The 24,975-nt window shown below is 42.8% G+C and overlaps 1 non-coding gene across 1 annotated transcript; it reads left to right on the top strand.

The window, feature by feature from the left end:
* The first annotated feature begins 254 nt into the window (after positions 1-254).
* trnag-ucc (transfer RNA glycine (anticodon UCC)) lies at positions 255-326 on the top strand. The gene has a single exon. It is a non-coding gene; the product is annotated as a tRNA-Gly (tRNA).
* The last annotated feature ends 24,649 nt before the right edge of the window (positions 327-24,975 follow it).

Below are 24,975 nucleotides of genomic sequence, written 5' to 3'. Positions count from 1 at the left end.
AACTGCAGATGTTGCAGATCTGAGAGACAGCTCAAAAATTGCTGGGAAACTCAGCAGGTTCGGCAGCATTTGTGGGGAGTGAACCTTTTGGATCCAGTGATTGTTCTTAAGGGCTGAAGGCTTCTGATTCTGATGTTTTCAGATCTGTTGACGTTTTACAAACAATTGCTTGTTTTGCTTTCATCCCCAGTTCAGTTGGTGACGATTACGGCCTTGTTATGTCATTTGGGAAAAGGGACAGTTTATCTGCTAGCGCGGTGGTGGTGTAGTGGTGAGCATAGCTGCCTTCCAAGCAGTTGACCTGGGTTCGATTCCCGGCCATCGCAGTGTCGTGGCTTTTCCTGTGGTTTTGTAAGGAAAAGTCTTGAGCACCAACGTTGCATTCTGTGGCGAAATAGATTTGTCAGGTTGCTTTCGGGTTTTCATGGTGATGGTTCCTGTTAATTGCCGTGACAATCCGGGCAGCGTTGCTCGAAAGCTTTCCTCTCTGCTGCCCATTGCTTATTTGAATATTGTTCGCAACATAAGGTTCGTTTTGTTTTGTTGGAAAAGTGAGAGATTGCTATCGTCAGAAACCTTAAATAATTACAGAAGCCGCTGGAAATTCGGAACAGATTCAACAGCCTCTATCGTGGACAGGAAGGAGGTTTAAATGCGTCAAATTTCTTCAAGGTTAAAATACATTCGCACCTCAAAACCATTTGGAAGCTTAAGAATTACAAACATCACATTATAACCTTTCCTCATCCGTTCACGTTTCACAATATCATTCCGGTAGCAGGAAGACCAGTTTTGTATGGTTTATGCAATGTTACTATATTCGAACATTGACTGTTTCGTAGTTAAATGATGTTTCATTTCGTTCAGTTTTCCAATAGAGTTGGGTTAGTCCACACTTTGTTTTTTGTTTGTGTTACAACGATAGTGAAAGTAAATTGTGTTTCGGTTCAAGCCTGGAAGTTTCACCAATTGAATTGCATTGCCGTACATTTGCCTTCAGGGGAAAAGAAAAAGGGACCTAGACCATCTTCTTAATTAATAGGAGTTTGATCTGGTTCAAAACCTCCTTAATTTCGGTCAATAAATGTTCCTACAGTGCGCAACAATGATTTTCACAGATTAGAGGAGGATGCACAGACATCGTTATTAATTTTTATTACCTCGGACATGAGACGTTTGGGAATGATATTCCTCAGACCATCGACTGTCTGCTCAGCCAAGGTTAAAGGCCTGGAATCCGGCAAAATTGGGAACAATGCAATTCCCAGGAGACTGAGAGGTTACTAACAGAGTGGGAGGTGGAGATTCGGGAACAGAACTACAGGGACAGTCCGCTCTGATCACTGACCCTTCACCGTCAGTATATCCAGTGCCAGGAATAACTGCCATTAGTCAGAATGACAAAATGTTACCATGGAAAATAAAGAGCATGAAAGTAAGGTAAGGTGTAATGCATGAAAGCAAGGGAAGGCTTAAAGCATGAACCCCACTGGCGATCTGTTGCAAGGGGTCTGTAGAATACAGGATGAGTTAAGAATAGTGGAATTCTCTCACACCAATTAGCAAAGAAAGGTTGACGCTGAAAGGTCTCGATGGTGAGATGAGATTACAGTTAGTAAAGTTAGGCTTCCTGTTAAGTATCATTATGACTCGAATGGGAACATAAATATTTGGGACATGACATTAAGTATCAAATTAATAGTTAATAGAGTCAGCCTGATTGAGATTATTGACAATAAATAACAAATTATGACATCGGGAAAATATGAAGTAGGGTCTGGAATGAAAGCCCATTGTTGCGAAAGCTGACATTAAATATCTAACCGTCACATGAGAATAACGTTAAGTAGAATGAACAATTAAACAAATGATGGGAACTAACATCACTGGTTTATTGTGTAGCGAGTGTGAGGTCCTTTGATTAATATATTTAAACATGCTGATAAGCAAACAAAGCATGGGAAAAATGTATAAAAAACCATGGACAATGAAGTTCGAGAGCATTCGAGAATCTGCTTTCTCGGTGTCACGGTTTTTCATTTGCAAATAATAGACCGACCTCTTGAAGAAAACTCTACGTCTCCTGGTGATTCTCCAGACTTTTTCCACGACAAAACTCAGCAGGTCTGGCAGCATCCATGCAGAGAGAATTGTGGACAATATTTAACAACTTCATCAGAATTCAGTAATCTCCCACAGGTACTGCCAAACCAGATAGTTTTGTCAGCAGTTTCTGATTTTGTTTCAGATTCCCAGAGGCCACAGTTCATTACATTAACCTTTAAACCATTGCAGAAAGTTCTTTGTGGTTCTTCACACGGAAACTTTCCGTTTGAGGAACATTTTCCTGCCCCCATTGGAAACAAGAAACCCTGCAGCAGAGAAAACAGATGCTTTAACAACAACGATCGCTGTCGCCTTTGGAGGTCTTGAACCACCAGCCTTTCATTTAACGGTCTAATACGCTGAAACTTCCAACCTAAAACCTTGCCCGAACATCTAAAGCAGGTTGTGACGGATTTCAGTCTGTCCTTCCCAGACCGAGAAGTGTCCTCTTATCAGTTTTGTTTTTTCCAAAATAAAGTCTGGAACATTCATTATGGAACAGTCTTATCCCATCCACGACAGACACACCCATGTCACTGAGCACCAACTCTACTCCAACTGGGGCCACCTCCCTTCAAGCCTTCTTGTCCCTTGTGCAGTCCCGAGTTTTTTCATTGTCCCGGAGTCTCGATGAGGTTTGTATTTGTCATGTAGGGGAACGAGAATCATCAAAGTTAATGGTCTGTCCTCTTAAAGAAGGGGTAGTGGTCTTGACTGTCTCTGCTCATTTGGGCAGTTCACCCTTCTTCATTCTCCTTGAATTTCACTTCTCACAGAGTTTCTGAAGATTCACAATGTTGGAGACTGGGTTATATGCTTTGCCTCTTTTACATTTTTTTCCACCTACCAATTGATATTTTCTCAAAATCTCTTTAACACTCCTCTGCCTTGCACCATGTCCAGGGTCGAGATTTCCTGGCATTTGGAGAGATTCCCGAGGTTTTCTTTGGAGCCAAGAGAGTTAACTAAAGATGTTATGCAGCTGTTTATCTTGATGGGGGAGGGAGCGGTGGGGATTGGCACATTGACGATCAGGAGGAAGTATTGTCACTGAACAGGGTCAGTGTCCAGAGGACTGTGATTGAAGGAATTTAATGAAATGCAGCACTTGTGCACAGTAAATTCACAGAATGCTGTAGAAAACCGACGGGTGCAGCGGTAACTGTGGAAAGAGAAACAGAGGTAACATTTTGAGAGTGATGTATTTGTGATCAAACACTCGACTTTCTAGCGCACGACACTGCCAGCGAAATTACAGTCACTGAAGTGTTTTTGAAGAAGATTCAGGTCTATTTGTTCATTCAAAAGTCAAAAAAGACAATGCTGCAAACACTAAGAGCTGGCACTGGACAGTGCAGACCGACCTTGAGGGTTTTTTCTGCTCTGATATACACCTGGGATAATGTGGCACCAGAAGGCTTCCTCACAGCGGAAGGGGCCAATTACGTAATACTTAGGTGTGGAGGATATTTTCTCTTTCAGAGGGTAGCAAATCTGTGAAGTTGTTTGCAACAGAGTGTTGTCAAGGCTGCATACATGCAAGGCTGAGAAAGACAGGCATTTGGTCACTTCGGGAATCGAGGGCCACAGAGATGAGGCCGAAAGGGGATTTGAGGATTAACCAAATCAGCCGTGATCTCATTGAAACTTGTCGCTGACTTGATGGGTTAAATTGCTTCCATCTGCTCGAATGTCTTTGTTGTCATTTCGAAAATGTGAACCACCATTGCACATTAAGAAAAGCAGAAAGTTTAGAAGAGACGATTACAGTCAAACTGAGTCAACATCATTTTTGAAAGGAAAAGCACACGATGACAGTCTAAGAGATTTCTTTGGTAGCATGACCTGCAGACTTGGTGAAGGACGATGCTCAGTAAAGTTCATTTGAATTTTAGCAAGCAATCAATAAGGGGCTATATAAAAGTCCGTTGCACAATAAAGGAGTTCTCGGTGTTGGGTCATAAAGCAGCATTGTCTGTCCATTGTCTATTTAACAGAAATCACCGAATCAAGATTAATGAGCAGTTTTCAAGTTGGAAAGATATATTTAGTGAAATCCAGACTGGTTAGTCATCGGATTTAATGTTTTATCTGACCGAATGACTTGGAGGAAGCGGCAGAGTGAAATGCTGCGATACACAATAGGTGGGGGAGCATACTGTGATAAGGATGTGGAATTTTGCAAACAGGTATCGATAGAATGAGTGAGTGGAGAAGTCTTGGCAAATGCAGTTTCATGTAGGGGCACTTTTATCTGTTAATAGGTTCACAGCTCTCCATTCAATTTGCAATGTTGCAACCCCACACTAGAGCGCATTCGCTCGCTGTTGCAGATTTTGTTGACACATTGTTACCACTGTTTTTGATCATGTGTTGGTTTCTGAGTGACAATTGTTTCCACTGTACCGGAGATGCCAGAGACACGTTTATCAGTTCAACCGAATATACGATAAACAATGTCCCTTTCAAAACGTGAGGTTCCATTCCAACCATGCACCAACCAAAATATCCAGAGCCGTGGAATGCAAATGGCCACATGCTCGGGGGATTGAGAGTGATGGCTCCATGTCAAATAGTGCTGAAACAAAAGTAACTAATTTAGAATGCTCTGAATGAAACCGAACGGAACTTTCCCTCAACTTTTCCCAATTCACTCGGAAAATGATGGTGTTGCGTGCACGTGGGTTTACGTAATGAACAGTTTATTGTCAGTAACAGGAGTGGGGTGGGGCAGGATAGTGAGGTTTTCGCGTGGATGAGATGTGATCTGGTCGAACGGGGAATTCGAACGCCCACAGAACAGAGAGCTGGTTGATCCAGGAACTCACTCCCATCTTCTGTTCCCAACCCAATTCCCCAGCCTTCTGTCTGTGACACTAAGCTCCCCGGAATTCCGGATCCAGTCTATTTCCCAGAATGGGTCTGAATCCGCCCCAACCTTCTCCACATCCACAGCTGATACACCGCGTCTGTGTGTGATTGAACACAGTTTCATTCCCACACAGCAAACCCGGTCTGTTCGGAGCAAAGTCATACCCGCTGCGGGACAGATATACGGGTCTCTGTCCCCAATTGTTTTTCTGCGAGGGAGTAGTTCGCTCCTTCACCACTCACGGCAAGGACTGGTGCTTCAAAATGTGGGGAGAAAGAAAATAGGCACAAAAGTTTGGACAGGTTTCGTCAAGGGTTATTGTCAGCATTAGTGGAGTCCCTGCTTCAGAGTCTGAGTTTGAATCGCACAGACTTGGATCCAATTCGCATTCAGGAAATAAAGATTTATTTCTCTTTTTTGGTTTATCTGAATGAAAACTATTTCCTGCTTCTACACAGAGCACAGACGCGGATCTGCCAGAATCAATCCAGTGATTGATCGCATCCAACTGGAAGGATCATTGCGGCAGATACACGAGACACCTGTCACCGCAAATCGCCTCTAAGGATCTTGCCTTTCTCAGCTGAAACTATCTCACTGTTCCTTCAATGTCGTTTGTTTTAATTCTCGGAACTCCCTCCCTCCCGACATCATGGATGCATCTCTGTGCTGAGTACTTCCACGATTCTGTAAGTAACTTACCATCTCAAGCTCTGGAGTAATTATGGATGGGCAGTGAAGCTGATCCCAAAGAGTGACGTGCATACTCCAGAAATTTGTTTCAAACGGCTGCACTTTCGAAGAGGAAACCCGAAAGTATTCGGGAACAAGTAAGAAGTTTCGAAGGGGGAGTAGGATAAACTGAAAGTCAATGATGACCAGGAGACGTGAGGCAAGAAGTGGGTTTGATGCTGTTGGTGCAAGGCTCAATGTCAGTGCTAATGGGTTAGCCCTTACTACCCACTGTTAACACCGACTCACACACCACTCCTGGTTAATTCAACACAATTACCCTGATCTTTTGGTATGAGATTCCCTCTGTGCATATTCACGCATTTTATCGGCCCCGAGAGGATGAACGTTTCACCTTTACCCTGTCAGATTACAGAGGGGAAGGCAATAGTTTGAAAGCAAAAAAGACCAGCTGTGACCTGTTCTTTCCTGCATAAGTGCAGGTTGATATATATTCTCATCGAGCAGCTTTATTACTGCAAGGAAGTCCGAGTTACTGTGATCAAATAGTTAATTAAATGCACAAACGGATTTGAAGAACACCGTATGTGTGTTTGTCAGTTAAAGCATCTGGTAATAACCAGGCGAGTATGGTGTCAAATGCTCTGAAATGTTCCGTACATTGAAAGTCCATTGCATAAACTTATTGTAAAAGCCGTGTTGTTGATCCAATATCGCGACAGTGACGGCTCAGCATGCTTCTTGTGTTTGAGCTCAGCCCGTTGTTATTTGGTGAGACCAAGTCCTGCCGCCTGCTGTGGACCCATTAGTCAGTGTTCAATCCTGCTCATCCAACGCCGAGATTCTGTACTCTGCTCAACAATGATCTCTCCATCGCTTCTACTTTTAGTCTCTCGCTGTCACAGCAAGTCTTTTTTAAATAATGAAGTGAGGCAGGAGACACTGCAGACTTGCCAGGAAATGTTGTGGTAATAACGCATCCATTGCGAGATGACAGCTCTCATTGTCTGCTGTCACCATTCATTAATTTTAGGCAAACTGCAATGATGTCATTGAAATCCTATAATTGGAGAGAAACTGCTTTTCTTCTGGTCGGTTAGGAATTCTAATTACAATTGTAAATTATCGTATTTTGAGTGAAGAAACGTCACCTCACCTCATACCTAAGTGACAGAGATATTACCTGGAGACTGTGAGCCCAGTTCTACACACTCTGGCCGGGGCGGGGGAGGGGGGGGGGGAGTGTAGCGGGTTGGGGGGGAGGCGGAGAAAGCCACGAAAGAGGTATACTCTCAATCTGTCACCGGATTTCAGACTTTTCCAAGAGAAGGAATAGAAATTGAGGGATATTGACAGACAGAGAGTGGGAGAATGTAGAAGAGAGTGAGATGGTACAGAGAGACAAAGGGAGACAAATAGATAAGCATACGAAGGTAGACACTGAAAACAGAAGCTCTCCATTCAACGTTGTTGCTCATGGACAGAAAGGAGAAGATAAAGGTAATGAGTAAGGCCAGACTTTCACCAACTCAGGAGAACAGCAACAGCATGACAGCCGATATGACATTTTTCATTTTACAGATGACGTATGTCAGCTAATGAGAGATTCTGATATGTATGCTGACTCGTGAAGTGAAACTGGCAATTACCCTGGAATTAAAACAATAAAATGCACAGGTAACCTGATTCTGTCGATATGAAACATTAAATCTCTTTGTCTCCACGGATGCTGTCAGGCCGGCTGAATTTGTCTGTCAATTCCTGTTGTTGATTCAGATTTCCAGGATTCGCACTTATTTGTTTTACGCCAGTCTGAATACTATTTGTGACAAAACTCCATCAATTGCCAGCACCATACAACATTCCCTGCTTTGGGAAGGCTGTCAACAAGATAACCGGTCAGAGGAAATCTCCCATTGCCACAGCAGTAAGAGTACTGAATCCTTACCACTAGACTTCCAGGGAAATTGAAATATGGTGCTGTATGTTTCCTTAATGAATCCCCTTTTATTTTTTCATTTGTGATCATTTTATCTGCACATCAATTTCATTCTTTCTTCCATTTCTTTCAGCGTGGAAAAGGCCTTTCCGCCTATCTACAGTGCGGGAGACCGGATATTTATCTACTTTAGTCCCAGTTTCCAGCATGAGGCACTTAATCTTACATGTTCTGATGTTTCCAGGGTAAATTTCAATGAGATACTCCCTGTGCTTTAAATGACCCAATCATAGGACTGAACTTTGACGTGGTCACACTGTATGGTAATCGCCCTGAGGAAATCATCCTCATTTTCATCCACACAGGTGGACAGACAGACAAATCCCCCGAGAGCAGGAGAGATGTCAGGATGAGACCAGTTTAACGTGCTTCACATCTGCCAGTTTCTCCGACGACCTCACCGCAGCATGTCAAAGATTTGTGCAGCACAGAAAATGCACTTCAGCTGAACAAGTTTGCACCAGTCGAACACAAGTCCCTGACTGTTCTCGTCTCATTTTCCAACAGTTGGCTCACAGCTTCAAACGCAGTTGGTGGTAGAAGTGTACACCTCAATGCGTCTCAAATTTCTCTAGAAATTTCTGCTTGCTGCACCCTGACAGGCAGTGGGTTGCAGATTCCCACCATGCCCAATTTGCCCATTTTTGTTTTTAAGCTGACTCTTCCAGTCGAAGTCAGGGAGCAATTTCCCTTCGCAATTATTGACATTTCTCCATCACCATCAGTAGGATTCGAGGCTGCATGGTTTAAGCCATATAAATTTCAATTCCATTGCCTTAACCACTCCTCCAGGACGACAGGACGACACTGTACAATTCACTTTCCAGGTCTCTTTCCTAGTGGAGATGAGGAAGAGTAAATCATTATTGGGTTTGTTTGAATCCAATCATTTCACAGCTTCCAAACGTGTAAAATTTCGGTGCGTGGTGAGGCTGGCCGCATCATCCTGATGGATGGAATGGGCATTCAGTTAAAATAAAAACAGAACTTGCAAGAAAACCTCAGCAGGTCCAGCAGCATTTCTGGAGAGACATTAAGAGGCAATGTTTCAGAACGTCATCAGCGCTGTGTTTTCTCCCACAGGTACTCCCAAATTGGTTCGTTTCTGCAGCAGTTTCGTTTTGGTTTCAGATTCCCACAAGTCACAGTTCTTGACATTAATCTTGACAGCAATGCGGAAATGTCATTGTGGTTAGTCACACAGTAGTGTTTCCATTTGGAGAATATCTTTTGACCTCATTAGAAATTGAAACAGTGCAGCAAAGCAAACAGATGCATTAAGGGCAGCAATCGCTGTCGCCCTGGGGGCTCTTGAATCAGCTATCTTTCATTCAGCAGACTAATGCGCTGACACGTGCAATCCAGCACATCACACGATCCTCCAAAGTAGGCGGTTACTGAATCTCAACTTCAGTCTGCCCTTCCCAGAATGGCAACTGTCCTCTATCAGATGTACTTTTCCAAAATAAAGCCTGGGACGCTCATTATTAAGACCTAGGAACAGTCTGATCCCACTCACTGCAGACGTACCCATGTCACTGGGAAACCTCTCTCCCAGAATCGGGACAGTCTGGTTCCAGCCTCTCAGTGTTTGTCTGGCCCGAGCTTTTCCAATGTCCTGGAGTCCTCATATACAAAAACGAGAAATCTTTCAATGTCTCAGATCAGTTCGTGCCCCGAGAACATCAGAGTTAATGTCCCGTCCCCTTAAACAGGGGGAAGCTGTCTTGGCTGTTTCTGCTCAGTCCGACAGTTCACCCTTGCACATTGCTCTTCGATTCCACTTCCCAAAAAGTTTCTGAAGATCCACAAAGCTGGAAACTGGTTTCCATGTTTGCCTCCTTAACATTGTTCCGCTCTCAAATGTCAATATTTCCCCAAAATCTCTTCACTATCCCCTGTCTTGCACCATGTCCGGGGATGAGAATTCCCTTTATGAGGAGAGAGTCCAGAGGCTGGTAAGTTTCACTTTGGAGCGAAGAAGGTGAACCAGAGATTTCCTGCAGCTGTTGATAATGATGTGGGTGGGAGCGGTGGGGATGGGCCCTTTGACGAACAGGAAGAAAACTTGCCACCGTCCAGGGTCAGGACATGGAGGACTGTGATTAACGGAATCGAATGTAAAGTTGCACTTTTGCACAGTACATTCAGAGAATACTGCAGAAACTCGGTGTGTCCAGCAGGATCCGTGGGAAGAGAAACGGTCAAGGTTTTGACAGTGGCACAGTTCTGATTAAGAACTCAAGGTTACAAAATCAAATCGAACAACTGGCATGGTTTGTTGAGATTGTTCTTTTTTCGAGTTTGAGCGCGAAATCATCCTTTCGGAAATCATTGAAAACGGCAGAATTCGAAACTGCGTGGGGATTCCCAATGGATATCTAACCCATCACCTTTCCCACTCGGACCTGTCTACACATTTAACTTCCGTGCTTAATACATCTTATGAAATGAATGTTTCCAACCTGAAACACCAGTATTTGGCTTGCCCTGTCCGCAGCCTGACCCCAGTATTCGCTGTCCCCCTCTCTTGGTTCAGAACGTGGAAGGATGCTGGGAGATCCAGTTGAATTACAAGCGTTGCTGAGAGATAATTGTGGCTCAGCAGTTAGCACTGCTGCCTCACAGCACCATGGTCCCAGGTTTGCTTCCAACGTGGGGCCACTGTCTGTGTGCTGTTTGCACATTCTTCCCCTGTCTGCGTGGGTTTCCTTCCACAGTCCAAACATGTGTTCGTCAGGTGAATTTGCCGTGGTAAATTGACATAGTGTTTGGTGCATTACTCACAGGGAAATTAGTCTGGGTGTGTTAATCTTCAGAGGGTCAGTGTGGACTGGTAGTGCCGAAGGGAGCCAAACTGGAGGGAATTTAATCCATTGAAGTGGATGGGAAGGATCCATTTTCATGTGCAGAGAGATTAATAAACATAGCAATGGATCGAGAAAATAAAAACGTTGTTGTATTGGTACAGTGCTTTCATCGCCAGCTGAGTTACTGAGGGTTACCTCAGATTACAACAGGATCTGGACCAGATGGGTCAATGGGCTGAGAAGTGGCAGCAGGAATTTAATTGAGATAAATGCGAGGTGCTGTATTTTGGGAAAGCAAATCTTAGCAGGACTTATGCCATTAATGGTAAGATTCCAGGGAGTGTTGCTGAACAAGGAGACCTTCGAGAACAGGAGTTGGGAGGTCATGTTGTGGCTGTAATGGACATTGCTTAAACCACTGTTGGAATATTGCGTGCAATTTTGTTCACCTTCCTATCGGAAAGATGTTGTGAATATTGAAAGGGTTCAGAATAGCTTTACAAGGATGTTACCAGGGTTGGAGGATCTGAGCTGCAGGGAGAGGCTGATCAGGCTGGGGCTATTTTCCCGGCTGCGTCGGAGGCTGAGGGGTGACCTTCTCGAGGTTTACAAAATTATGAGGGGCATGGATAGGATTAATAGACAAAGTCTTTTTTCCTGGGGTCGGGGAGTCCAGAACTAGAGGGCATAGGTTCAGGGTTAGAGGTGAAAGATATAAAAGAGACCGATGGAGTAATGTTTTCACGCAGAGGGTGGTACGTGTATGGAATGAACTGCCAGATGTGGTACAATTGCAACATTTAAGAGGCATTTTGATGGGCAAATGAATGGAAAGGGTTTGGAGAGAAATGGGCCAGGTGCTGGCAGGTGTGACTAGATTGGGTTGGGATATCTGGTCGGCATGGACAGGTTGGACCAAAGTGTCTGTTTCCATGCTGTGCATCTCTATGACTCTATGATTCTATGTGATCTTGAAGAAGATTCGCTTTTGGCAAATCTAATGTGCAATTCATGTCTGTTTGTGTCATCTGAGGTCAAGATATGAAAATGTTTCAAATACTCACAGCTGGCTCTGCAGAGTTAAGACTGACTTTCGGGTGTTTATACTGCCCTGATTTAAAGACGTGGAAGATGTGGGACCAGTGGGCCTTATCACAGCGGATGGGGTCAAACATGTAAGACTGACGTGAGGAAAATATTCTCTCTTTCGGAGGATAGCAAGTCTGTGGAAATGCATCCAACAGAGGTCTGTCAAAAATGGGTACATTCAGGGCTGAGATAGACAGTTATTTAGTCAGTCCGCAATCAAGGGCCACGGAGATAAGGCTGAAAAATAGTGTTAGGGATTATACAAAAAAGCCAAGATATCATTGAAAGCTGTCGCTGACTTGATGGACTAAATTACTGCTATCTGCTCTAATGTATTTGCTGTCATTTGGAAAATGCTAGACACCATTTAAAATGAGTAAAAGCACAACATTAGGAAGAGATGTTTGCACTCAAACTGAGTCAACATTATTTATTGAAAGGAAAGTCACACTTGCCAATTTGCCAGATTCCTTTGCTAACATGACCAGCGGAGCTGATCAAGGGAGCTGTTCGGTATAGTCCTTTCGAATTTCTGTCATATATTCAATTAGGAACCATATAATAGATCATTGCACACTGAGAGAGTTCACGGTGTTGGATAATAAATCAGCATTAACTGTCCACTGTCTACTCACAAGAAGTCACCGAATCGGGATTATTGAATAGTTTTCAAGTTGAAAACATATAATTAGTGAAATCCAGAATGGTCAGTCATCGGGCTTCAATGATTTCTCTGTCTTAATGACTTGAAGGAAGTGGCAGAGTGAAATGTGTCCAGTTCTGCTGCCGATACGCAATCAGTGAGCGGGCTTATTTTGATGAGGATGTGCAAAACTGTAAAATGATATCGATAGTATGAGTGAGTGGAGAAATCTTGCAGTTTCATGTTGTGAGTGTGAGGTCATGCACTTTGTCAGGAATAATCAAAAGACAGACTAATATTAATATGGAAAAAAACCCAATAAAAGGGTGGTTCAGATGGTTTCCAAGAAAAGTCGGAAACTAAGTCGCCTGTAAAGTAATCGATGACCAAGATATGGCTTGTCTTGGTCTATGGGCCATACGTATTTTATTGATTATTGTTCTCCAAACATTCTTTACAATAGAACCGGGAGTGGGAGAGGGGAAAATAAGATCACCCGTGATTACTGCCATCTTTTAGCGCTCACACACAGTACTTTTTCTTGTCCGTCTTATTTCTCACTCTGGTTACTGCGAGTGGATTTACCAACTACACCTGCTACTGACTTCTTTTCTCACTGTTCCTTATCTCGGCACAAAACACATTTTACATCCTTATTTCCTGAATCAAGGCAATCTCTAATCATTGCATAAATATCACTAAAATCTCGGCCTTTCGCACGCCTCTGAATGCCATCTTCCAATATTAATTGATTCTTTACTGTGTTTTAATTGCACATGATGAGAGAAAGACAAAAAAGATATTGGTGGACTTGGGCTTCACACGCGCGTTATTGAAGTTAAAACGCAGATTACTGCCCACAATACGATCATAGAAGCACTCACTTAATCTTCAGGAAGCACAGAATAAGTACAGTGTTTTAGGGCATGTCAAGAGTAGCACTAGAAACACAACAGAAATACTGCTCTGGGCTACTATTTTGTATGTATTTCTCAATGAGCAATAGACTTTTACATGTGTTCCATCAGGAGGTACTTCACACAAGGAAGTAACCAGTGCTGCAGACGGTCATATAATCCCAGTTCCAACTCCCGGGATCAGAGATACTCAGTGTCCTGCATATCGATATGAGGAACAGCTGTCCGTGGCATTTACGGACTAGATGAACTTTATGAATGCAGCTCGCACGTTGTCAGCCTATTTCTCCTATATATTGTTTCTTGCAGTCCCTTGGTGGAATCTCGTCAAATACTTTGTCCTGCACTTGATGGTCTTGTGTTCTCAAACCCCAACAATCGGAAGCGGAAACTATTGATTGAAACTAATTCAATTCCTGAACTCACAGGACCGCAGCGTTTCACATGAGCTTCAGCAGCACTGAGAATGTCATCGAGAAAGGGGCGGAAAAGGCTGGAAACCTTCTTCACAGTTCCGCTGAAAATTCCAACAACAACTCCGAGGACTGGAGCTTTACATCTTTCTGCTCCAAAACTCTATGGTTTTCTGCCGCAGAGAGTTGCACCCTCAACTCCCGCGTGCAAGGTGAGGATACCAAGCCCTGCACTATCAAGGATGGTAGTTAGAGCGAGGGCAACACCGGTCACTATCATATGGACAGCCACAAACACACTCTTTTCATATGGAAGTCCATTCCTTCACAGTCTCTTCATTTTACCATCATCCCAGAGATTATTCTGATAAAACAGCTTTGCACTGCCTCTGTGACAAGGGGACCATTGATTTATAAAGGTCAGAAAGTCTGTCCACAATAGCCGAAATACTGCCTCAACAACACTCCACAACTCCTCCACATGATTCATTTTGTAATGAAGGCTGACATTTCATTTCCTGTCCTGGTTAATGGATGCCCTGCATGAATTCTGTTCGTGTTGTGTGACCAAGGACATTCCGGTCCTTTTTGGCAAAAGCACTTCCCAACCTCTCACCTTCTAATAAATACAACATGAAAAGGAATGTATAAGTTAACAAAAAAGAACAAAGGAAATTTACAGCCCAGCAACAAGCCCTTCGGCCTCCAAGTCTGAGCCGATCCAAATGTACTGTCTAAACCTGTCGGTCAATTCCTAAGCATCTGTATCCCTCTGTTCTCCATCTACTACATCTGTGCAGACGGCATCTTAAATGAATCTACCGTGCCTGCCTCTACCACCTCTGCTGGCAACGCCTTCCAAACGCCCACCACCCTCTGTGTGAAGTAGTTGCCACGTGTATCCCCCTTAATCTTTCCACCTCTCACCTTGAAATTGTGACCTCTCGTTATTGAATCTTTCACCCTGGGAAACAGCTTGTCTCTATCCAACCTGTCTATACCCTTCACCATTTTGTAAACCTCAATCAGGTTCCCCCTCAATCTCCTTTTTATTAATGAAAATAGACCTCACCGACTCAACCTTTCTTCATAGCTAACACCTTCCATCCTCGTAAACCTTCTTTGCACCCTCCAAAAGGCGTCCATATCCTTTTGATAATGTGGCGACCAGAACTGTATACAGAATTCTAAGTGCGGCTGAACCAATGTCTTGTACAATGTTAACATGATTTGCCAGCTTGTATACTCAATATGCTGTCCAATGAAGGCAAGCAAACCATATTCCTTCTTGACTACTCTATCCACCTGTGCAGCAACCTTCAGGGTACAATGGACCTGCACTCCCAGATCTCTCTGCCCAACAACTTTACTCAAGGCCCTTCCGTTCATTTTATAATTCGCTCCAGAATTAGTCTTGCCTACATGCATTACCTCACATTTGTCTGGATTGAAAACCATCTGCCACTTTCCGCCCAAATCTCCAGTCCCTCTATATCCTCCTGCATTCTCTGACAGTCCCTTATGCTTTCGGCTACTCCAACAATCTTCGTGTCATCTGCAATCTTGCTGATTTTACCAACAGTGTCCTCTTCCAGATAATTTATTTATATCACAAACAACAGTTGCCCCATCACTGACCCCTGTGGATCACCACTGGTCACCTTTCACCATTTCGAGAAACTTGCTTCAAATACTCCTCTCTGTCTCCTGTTTCTCAACCTGTTCTTTATCCACCTAGCTAGAATGCCCTGCACACCATATGACTTCAATTTCTCCATTAGTCTACCATGGGGAATCTTATAAAACGCCTGACTAAAGTCCATGTATATGACATGTACAGCCCTTCTTTCACCTAGCAAATTGCTCATTTCCTCAAAGAGCTCAATTAAGTTGGTAAGGCACGATCTCCCCTGCACAAAACCATTTTGCCTATCACTGTAAACCCATTCTTTTCTAAATATAAGTAGATCCTATCCCTCAGTACCTTCTCCAGCAACTTTCCCACCAACGACGTCATGCACACTCGTCTTTGGTTTGCCAGAATATTCCTACTACCCTTCTTGTACAGGGAGACAACATAAGCTACCCTCCAATCTTCCGGCACCTCACCTGTATTTAAGGATTCCACAAAGATATCTGTCAGAGCCCCAGCTATTTCCCCTCTCGCCTCCCTCAGCAACTTGGGATAGATCCCACCCGGTCCTGGGGATTTGTCCACCTTAATAACCACTAGCCTACCCAACACATCTTCGCCACTTATGTCAGCATGATCAAGACTAATCAAACTTCTATCTCTAATCTCAACATTCATCATGTTCCTCTCCTCAGTGAACACTCATGCAAAGTAATCATTCAGAATCTCACCCATTCTCTCAGGTTCGACACACAGCCTTCCTTCGTTATCCTTTAGTGGACCAATCCTTTCTCTAGTTACCCTCTTGCTTCTTGTATAAGAATAAAATGCTTAGTGATTCTCCTTAATTCTGCTCGCTAAAGTTATTTCATAATCCGTTTAAGCCCGCTTGATTCCTCGTTTAAGACTAGCCCGACTTTTCCAATATTCTTCCGGGGCCCGTTCTGCTCTTAGCTGCCTAGACCTTATGTATGCTTCCCTTTTCCTCTTGGTTAGTTGTAGAATTTCTCCTGTCATGCACGGTTCACAAATGTTGCACTTCCTATTATTTGCCTTCAACAGGACATGCCTATCCTGCACTATCCTTAACCTACCTTCAAAGCATCCCACGTCTCAAATGTGGACTTCCCTTCAAATAGCTGTGTCCATTCCACATTTCCGAGCTTCTGCCGAATTTTGATATAATTAGTCTTAGCTCAGTTTAGTACTCTTCCCTTAGGACCACTCTCTCCTTTATCCATGAGTATTCTAAAACTTACAGAATTGTGGTCACTGTTCCCAAAGAAATCCCCCACCGCAACTTCTACCACTGTCCTGGCTTGTTCCCCAGTACCAGGTCCAATATGACCCTTCCCTCGTCGGACTATTGACATACTGCAGTAGAAAACTCTCCTGGACATTTCTTACAAATTCCACCCCATCCAGACCTCTGACGCTAAGTATATCCCAGTCAATGTTGGGAAAATTAAAATCTCTCATCACCACTACCCTGTTGCCTCTACATATTTCCAAAATCTGTTTACCTATTTGTTCTTCTACCACATGCTCACTGTTGGGAGGCCTGTAATACAGCCCCAATAGTGTAACTGCACTCTTCTAATTTCTCTGCTCCACCCATTATGCCTCACTAACCAAGACCTCCATAGTGTGCTCCTTTAGCACAGCCGTGATATCGTCCTTGACCAGCAATGCAACTCCACCCCTCCCTTTTACTTCCCTCCCTGTCCTATCTGAAGGGTCTGTATCCAGGGATGTTTAACTGCCAATCTTCATGCCCTTACTTCAACCAAGTCTCTGTGATTGCAATGACATGATACTCCCAGGCACCAATCCAAGCCCTATGTTCATCTGCCTTTCACACTTTACTCCTTGAATTAATGTAGACGCATTTTAGGCTCCCAGTTTTTTTTTGTGCTCATCTACTCTCTGTCTACTCTTCCCTTTATGAACGCAACCTTCATAATTCTTACAGTCTCCGGTCTCCACATCACTGCCTACTTGTTTTCTCTTCTGGTTCCCAGTCTCCTGCCACATTAGTTTAAATATTCCCAAATGCAGTAGCTAAAAACCTACTAAGGACATTGGTTTCAGTCTGGTTCAAATGTAGACCGTCCATTTTGTAATAGTCCCACCTGCCCCAGAACCGGTCCCAATGTCCAACAATTTGAGCCCCTCCCTTCTATATTATCTCTCAAGCCATGTGTTCAACCTGTCTTTTTTTTATTTCTACGCTGGCTAGCACGTGGCACTGGTAGTAATCCCGAGATCACTACCTTTTAGGTCCTCCTCTTTACCTTCTCTCCTCGCTCCCTGAATTCTTCTTTGAGGACCTCATCTCATTTTCTACTTATATCGTTGGTGTCCATAAGCACCAAGACAACTGGCTGTTCACCCTCCCCTTTTAGAACGATCTGCAGCTGATCGGTGGCATACCTGACCTGAGCACCTGTGAGGCAACATACCATCCAGAAGTCCCATTCCAGCACAGAACCGCCTATCTTCTCCCTTCACAAGAGAATTCCCTGTGACAATGGTCCTACGAGTCGTTTTACCGCCCTTCTGAACAGCAGTGCCTGCCATGATGCCATGAACCATGCAACTGCTGCCCTCCCCTGGTAAGTAATCTCCCCCAACAGCATGCAAAACGGTATACCTGTTTTGGAGCGAAATGACGGCAGGGGACACCTGCACTGTCTTCTTAATCTTTTTCTTTCTTTTGGTCACCCATTCACTGTCTCCCTCAGCAATTCGAAACTGTGTTGTGACCAGCTCACTAAACGTGCTATCCACGGCATCCTCAGCATTGCAGATGCTCCACAATGAGTGCATCCACAGCTCCAGAGTCGTTATGCGGTCAAACAAGAGCTGCAGCTGGACACACTTCTTGTAAGAGTCTGGAGCGTTAGCCATGTTCCTAAGCTCCCACAACAAGCAAGAGGCACAGGCCATGGGTCTGAGTCAACCATTGTTGTTTTGTTAAAAGGTTGACATAATACTGTAGAAGTTTATAGTATCCATTTGCCTTACAGACATCTTACATTTCATTATTTTCCGTGATCCATGGTGTATGTATGTGTGTGTGTGTGCATGTGTGTGTTTGTGTGTGTGAGAGAGAGTGACAGAGAGAAAGGGGTGCTGACTAGAATCCTATTGTTATTTTGGTATACTCTAATTATATTCAGGGATTCAGCCTTTTTGCATGAATGTTCATTACTTCGGTGTTTGTTTGGAACTGAGAATTAACCGGACAGAATGGTTAGAATAATATAACTTGAGCAGCTATTTAAAACAAATCTGTATCTGCTCAAATCTTCCAAGTATTGACTCAGTCCATGACTCACGAAGGAATTAATATAAAGCTGACATGACAAAGAAAGTCTAAAAAATAACTCCAGAGGACATTGGGGCGCTATAGAGAAATATGGGTTAAGTGAGTAGCCAAAGGCCTGACAAATAGAGCTTTCCATGGATAAAAGTGAAGTTGTCCATTTTGACTGGAAGAAAAGAATTTTGTTTTGATAGAGGGAGATTCCATAGCTCTGAGATGCAGTGGGATGAGAGTGTAACATTACCTGAATCACAAAGTGCTAGCAGTACGTAATTAGGACAGTGAATAAATGTTTTCCTTTTATCATGGGCGAATTTAAACACAAAAGTAGAGAGCACTGTTGAGCTTGTATCTTGAATGCTCTAATTCTTATCGGTCACCCTGATTATGGAAGGAAGTAAATACGTTGGAGGCAATTCGGAGAATGCTTACCAGAATAATACTTACAGAATGACTTGTCATACAAAGGGAATCCGGATAGTCTAGGCTTTTTGTCAGTTTGTGGTTAGGAGAGGAAAAGGCAAATTAATTGAAACAAGATGTTTCCTCTGACAGAAGGGACGGGAATGAAGGATTGCTGTCTAAATGTCAGTGGTTGCCCATTTAAAACACATCCAGATGATTTGTTTTCTCTCAAAATGTGGAAACTCTGGCACGTTATTAAAGCAGATTTTGGAATATTTTAAAGGCAAACATAAACAGTTTATTTTTGAGAGAGAGATGGCGAAAGGTTTTCAGGGTAGGCAGGAATGTGGATTGAAAGTTACAATTAATGAGACATATTCATGTTGAATATCTAACTCATCCCTGTTTGTATGGGATGTGGCAGGTTGATTAAACTGATAAATTGGAGTTTCAGTGTAAAGATCCAACAAACAAGTTTATAATGCTGAAATCCTCCACCTTCAGAGCTTTTTCAATGGTTAAATTTTTCTAGTGTTTGTTTAAAATCACTTAATTTGTGCTGTAACACTAATTGCCGATATGGAAACTGTGACACTTCCAAGGCAGAAGAGATTCCAGAAATGAATGCAGTGATCACAAAGAAAGTTTTAGTCCAATGTGTGACTTAATTAAGATTCATCTAGAACACAACAATGTGAAAGAAAATTAGTGCCACTTCCTGTAAGTTCTATGGAGGGGTTTCTGTCTGAGTAATGCCACAGCAATGCAACAAACACCAACCTACGGCAGTCACATTAACAAAGTTGCTTTAATATGTCTATAATGTTTGCATTTTTCTGAGAGATTAGAGATTTTGCTTGCTTAAAAAATAGTTGCATCAATACAAAACCTTCAAAAGTGGTCAGTGGAAAATTGCTTGCCCATTCAATATTCAGATCTCAATTTGTATTCGAACATTTAGACAGCTGAACTCTGAAGAAAGAATAAATATATTGAACAATTAGGGTTCCTATATCCTCTGCTCCCCTCATTCTGCCTGTGATGTCTTTCAAAGCTCCTATGAAAGTTTTAAAGAAAAAAACCTACTGTTTTCCATTGTCCCACTACCTCTGGAAGTTGATCTACTTAATAAATACAGTTGATCAAAGAATATAATACTGAATCCCTGAGCATCCAGCAATTTTATACCAGCCATCAGCCAATTGTGCATACAAGACCTAGCTTAAATTGTTTCCTTTCATGACTAATTTCAGCTGCGTATACCGTGAAGAACCGGGAAATCTAATTTCTCCAGGGACAATTGCAGAAAATAAGTTTGCTCCAGTTTGTGTATAAATGATCCTTGATTCAGAATTCAAAGACGTGAAAGGAAATTGCTGGAGAGCTGTTGTTTAGATTGTTCAGGGGCTTCCTCTTGAAAGCATGTGACAGCAGTGCCACAAACACCTTTGCAGACCAGACCACAGCAATCGCACTAAATTTGCATCCCTATTGCTTGCTTTGTTCCTACTGATTGATGCTCTTATTTAACTAGAACAACAGAAAGCATCCAAATAAAACCCGAAACAACTGCGAATGCTGTAAATCAGAAAGAAAAACAGAGTTGTTGGAAAAGCCATTGCTTTAAAACATCCAAATCTCTTCAGTGAAACGTTTCCCCTTCATCAACCTGGTCCTGAACGTTTTTCCTCCCATTGACCTCTCTGGTCTATCCTGCAAGGAAAAATTCCATCTCCCCGACATTCTCTGCCTCTCCCCCTACCTGTGCTCTGACTTCTTGCAAACCAGTTATGTAAGTTTGACAAAAAAAATCACCAACTCATGCAGTTATCCTTCTGCAGCGTGAGCAGGTTTTTAAAAAAACAGCTGAATAAGTGCTGTAATACTGAATCCAGATCCTTCAGCCATTCCAGTAGCTGGCATACAATTGTAAATGCAGACAAATGCTAATTTCAGTGACTAAACTTGCTTGTTCAATTGCAAGCCTGGTAAATGTGACAGCCTGAACTGCGATGGAGATGGGAAACCATTCCTTTCAAATCTAAGGCCGTCTCGAAAAAGTATGTTTGATACGATATGTTACCATGATTTTGCTTCATTCAGAGTACAAGAAAGTGAAAGTAAGTTGCTGGTGGGCAGGCGGTTATGGTACGATAACGTACAGACCCCTCATGAAAACACCACACAGCAGTGCAGAGATTACCATTCCAGACCATAGCAATCACATACTGCCTCTCCATTATCCATATTGTTCTTTGGGTCGGAGAGTTATTTTCAAAACAAACAGTTTTAGGAGAGGACATCAAGGAAGCTTGAATTCAAAATTGCTTGCAAATTTGGGTTACTTATTCCTGATCAGTTTATTCTCTTAAAATGAATATATTCAAGAAATATGTATCCCATCACACACTCACCCCTATCACCAGCTATAGTGTCCTATGAAAGGGGTTGAAGAATAAAATCAGTATTGATTGCAGTATCCATCTGGATTGTAAGAAGTTTAACAAAAGCAGCTGAACTCAAGTTGCACGACTGAATCCAGAGTCTTCAGCCATTCAAGCAGCTAGATTAGATTAGATTACTTCCAGTGTGGAAACAGGCCCTTCGGCCCAACAAGTCCACACCGGCCCACTGAAGCGCAACCCATCCATACCCCTAACCTAACACAACGGGCAATTTAGCATGGCCAATTCACCTAACCTGCACATGTTTGGATTATGGAAGGAAACCGGAGCACCTGGAGGAAACCCACGCAGACACGGGGAGAACGTGCAAACTCCACACAGTCAGTCGCCTGAGGCGTGAATTGAACCTGGGTCTCTGGCCCTGTGAGGCAGCAGTGCTCACCACTGTGCCACGTTCTGCACATCAATAATACTCAATAGCTGGCACTCAATAGTAGCTGGAGGCAAATGCTAACATAAGGACTTAATTTTTCTTGCTTGACCAGTTACAGGCATGGCAAGTTTGACAATCCAAACAGATAGACATGAGTGGCTCTCAAATGGTGCCTTCATTTGCCCACCACTGACAAGATAATATAATGGTGCAGAAGGGATTGGGCTTTGCTCCTGAACTCCCCTCCACTTGGCCTGACTCATGAGAATCTTGGCAAGATCAAGTTGACGTAGAAAATTCAACCCTGTATGTCGAGACAGTACCAAAGGTCCTCATTGGAGACATTGGAAAATTGGTTGCCTCGTCTTCATTTGGGCCTGGAGCTCTTCAGTTGAGATATTTTGAGACGTTTCAACAAGTATAAAGTATTGAAGAAATGAAATGGTTGCATCGTATCTCCCTTTCTTTGCTCCCACACTCCAGCCTCATTACCTTGTCTTGCAAACAGCCAATGAGGGTTTTGGGGAAATAAATCACCATCTACTGTAATTGTGCCTTGAACGGAGTTTTACAAAACTAGCTGTCCATGGCTTGAAATACTTACTCAATGTTTCAGGTTAATAATGATGATTTTATTGTGGATGTAGATGTACGCTTAAAATGACTGAATAGCACTTTTCTGACTATTAGCAGACCACCTGACAGTCCATAGTACAAGGTCGATGGAAAACTGTACACTCCAAAATCTATTATGAAAAAAGTAAGTTTGAAAACAATATGTGATTAATGTTTTGTTTCATTCAGAGTACACAAAATAGAAAGAAAATTACTTTCTAGGTACTTTTCAGGAAACATCACACAGCAGCGCAGGGAACACCACTCCAGGCAAGAGCATTTGCATTACTGTCTCTCTGTTATCTGTATTAGAATTAGGGCTCCAGAATGTTGGTTCAAGAATATTGTATTAGGAGAGGACATCAAAGACACTTCATTGTAAGTTTGCTTGCATTTTGTTTTTGAAGTTTCTAAACTCTGAATATGAATACATTCAAGAACTTGATATCCCATTTCTGTCGCTAATAGTTTTCACCAGCAACAAAGGCTTTGAAAAACAAATTCACCATCTCATGCAGTCACCCATCTGGAGTGTGACCAGTTTCACTCAAACGGCTGAATGCAGGCTGCAGTCCTGAATCCAGAATCTTCAGTCTCTCAAACAGCTGGCACACAATTGTGGGATGGAGGCAAATGCTTATTTAAATAACTTCATTTATCTTTTATGACCAATTGCAGACATGGTAAGTACGACAATCCAAACTGCAATGGAAATGAAACCTATAGTCCGTCAGGAACAACTGAAGAAATTAAAGAGTCAGTTTGATCCAAAGTGCAATTTAATTCCTGATTAATATGGTATTTGGAATAAAGGTTATTGCTGGAGAACCAGCAATTCCTGTGCAGATATGTAGATACTTCCTTCTGCAACATGCGAGAACAATGTCAAGTACGCTAATCCAGGCCATAGTTAGCACATGACGGAAACTGCTGGGCTCTGCCTCCCAAGTGGGTATTTTTTCTAGAAGTTAGATTGTGGTGGTCTTTCTTAAAAACAAGCCATTTGCAGTAATAATGTTGTGAATTGTTGTGGAGCCCTGTTGCTTGGACTGAGAGCTGGACCCAGCGCTGCTGTGAATGATGGTACCACTAATGTTGACATGCTGCTGATGTGGACTGATCAAGAAGCTGTTGCTGGGTCACTATCCCAAGAAGGAAACGGCCAAATCTAAAGAGCTGATGGATCAATTGGAGCAGAAGCAGAGTAGCAAACCTTTCTGTGTCACTATTAATGTTTGCAATTGCTGAGCCACTACCCTTTGATGAGGAAAAGTCAATCCTGTATGTAGAACCAGAATCCAAAGCTCTTAAATGGAGAAATTGGACAGTTAGTTGCCCTTCTCTAATTGTCCTAAGCTCTTTATTTGAGACTTTTCTAGACTGTGCAACACGTGGAAAGTATTGACGAAATGGCTTTGTCACATCCTTCATTCCATGTTCCAGCCTGACTGTCAGTGGCTTGAAATCCTGACACTCCTATTCAAGTTTCTAAAAATGTTTTTATTCTGAACGTAAATGTTTGATTCAATTGACTTAATGGCACTTGATGACCATTTGCAGCTCTGAAAACATCAACTGCTGAAAGTGCAAGGGAGCTGGTCTTTCTGCTTCTCCAGAAACTAAGAAGGTCATTGAAAAGTAAGCTGAACACAATGTGTGACTGTCTACTAACAGCTAGCAGATCTGGCTGCATTTGTGGAGTGAAAGCAGAGTTAATGTTTTTCGTTGAATGACTCATGATCACAACTTCAGATGTCTCTGAAGAAGGGTCACTTGACTCAAGGTGAACTCTGCTTTCTCTCCACAGATGCTGCAAAATATGTTGAGTTTCTCCAGCAATGTCTGTATTTCTTTCAGTTTGTCAACTTCCACAGTTTGTTATTTTACATTAAAGAGATTATTGACTGGCATATAGTCGTTGCTCTATCGTTCGTCTTGTAAGAAAACATTTTAGGTGAAGCTTCCAGTGAATGCTGCAGACCTGATGCTGGGACTGAAACCTGGAGGTTTTGGCGTATGCTAAGGATTGTATATTGCCAGCAGTGACCAATGAAGAGATTCTTCATTGATGAAAGGCTTTTGCCCGAAACGGCGATTTTCCTGCTCCTCACATGCTGCCTGAACTTCTGTGCTTTTCCACCTCCATTCTAATCTAAAATGAAGAGATTCTTGCCAGGGTTACTCATCAGTTGACAGCGCAGCTTAGTTTCAAGAGTTGCTACTCCAGTTAGAGGGAGCACAGATCAACACATTTCTGAGCCCTACTGTTCATACTGATCATTGCTGAGGCTGCAAAGGTGGGCACAATCAGGGAAATGAGGGAGGCAGGCTTGAGAGATCATGGAGAGTCAAGATGTCAAAGAGAACTGGTCTATGTCAGCATGGCTTAGCAATGAGAAGTGCCAGAGTCCCGACCTGCCATTTTCTAAATCATACCACCTCCCACTTAAAAGCCAGTGAATAATTGAGCATGCATTAACACAAAGTCATTCAATAATCATTTCCAGACCTTCAATGTTCAGGCCTTCAGTTGTTCACTTCAAAGCGCTGGACTGTGCAATGAGGATAAACATATTGAAAACACATTGACTACCTAACTCTCTGCTTCCCAATA

The sequence above is a fragment of the Chiloscyllium plagiosum genome, unplaced genomic scaffold (genome assembly GCF_037043375.1).
Source record: "Chiloscyllium plagiosum isolate Xiang-an unplaced genomic scaffold, Cpla_swu_hap1 HiC_scaffold_51, whole genome shotgun sequence".
NCBI classification, from domain to species: domain Eukaryota; kingdom Metazoa; phylum Chordata; class Chondrichthyes; order Orectolobiformes; family Hemiscylliidae; genus Chiloscyllium; species Chiloscyllium plagiosum.
The sequence above is the reverse complement of the archived record's forward strand: the minus strand, read 5'-3'. Positions and strand labels throughout refer to the sequence as shown.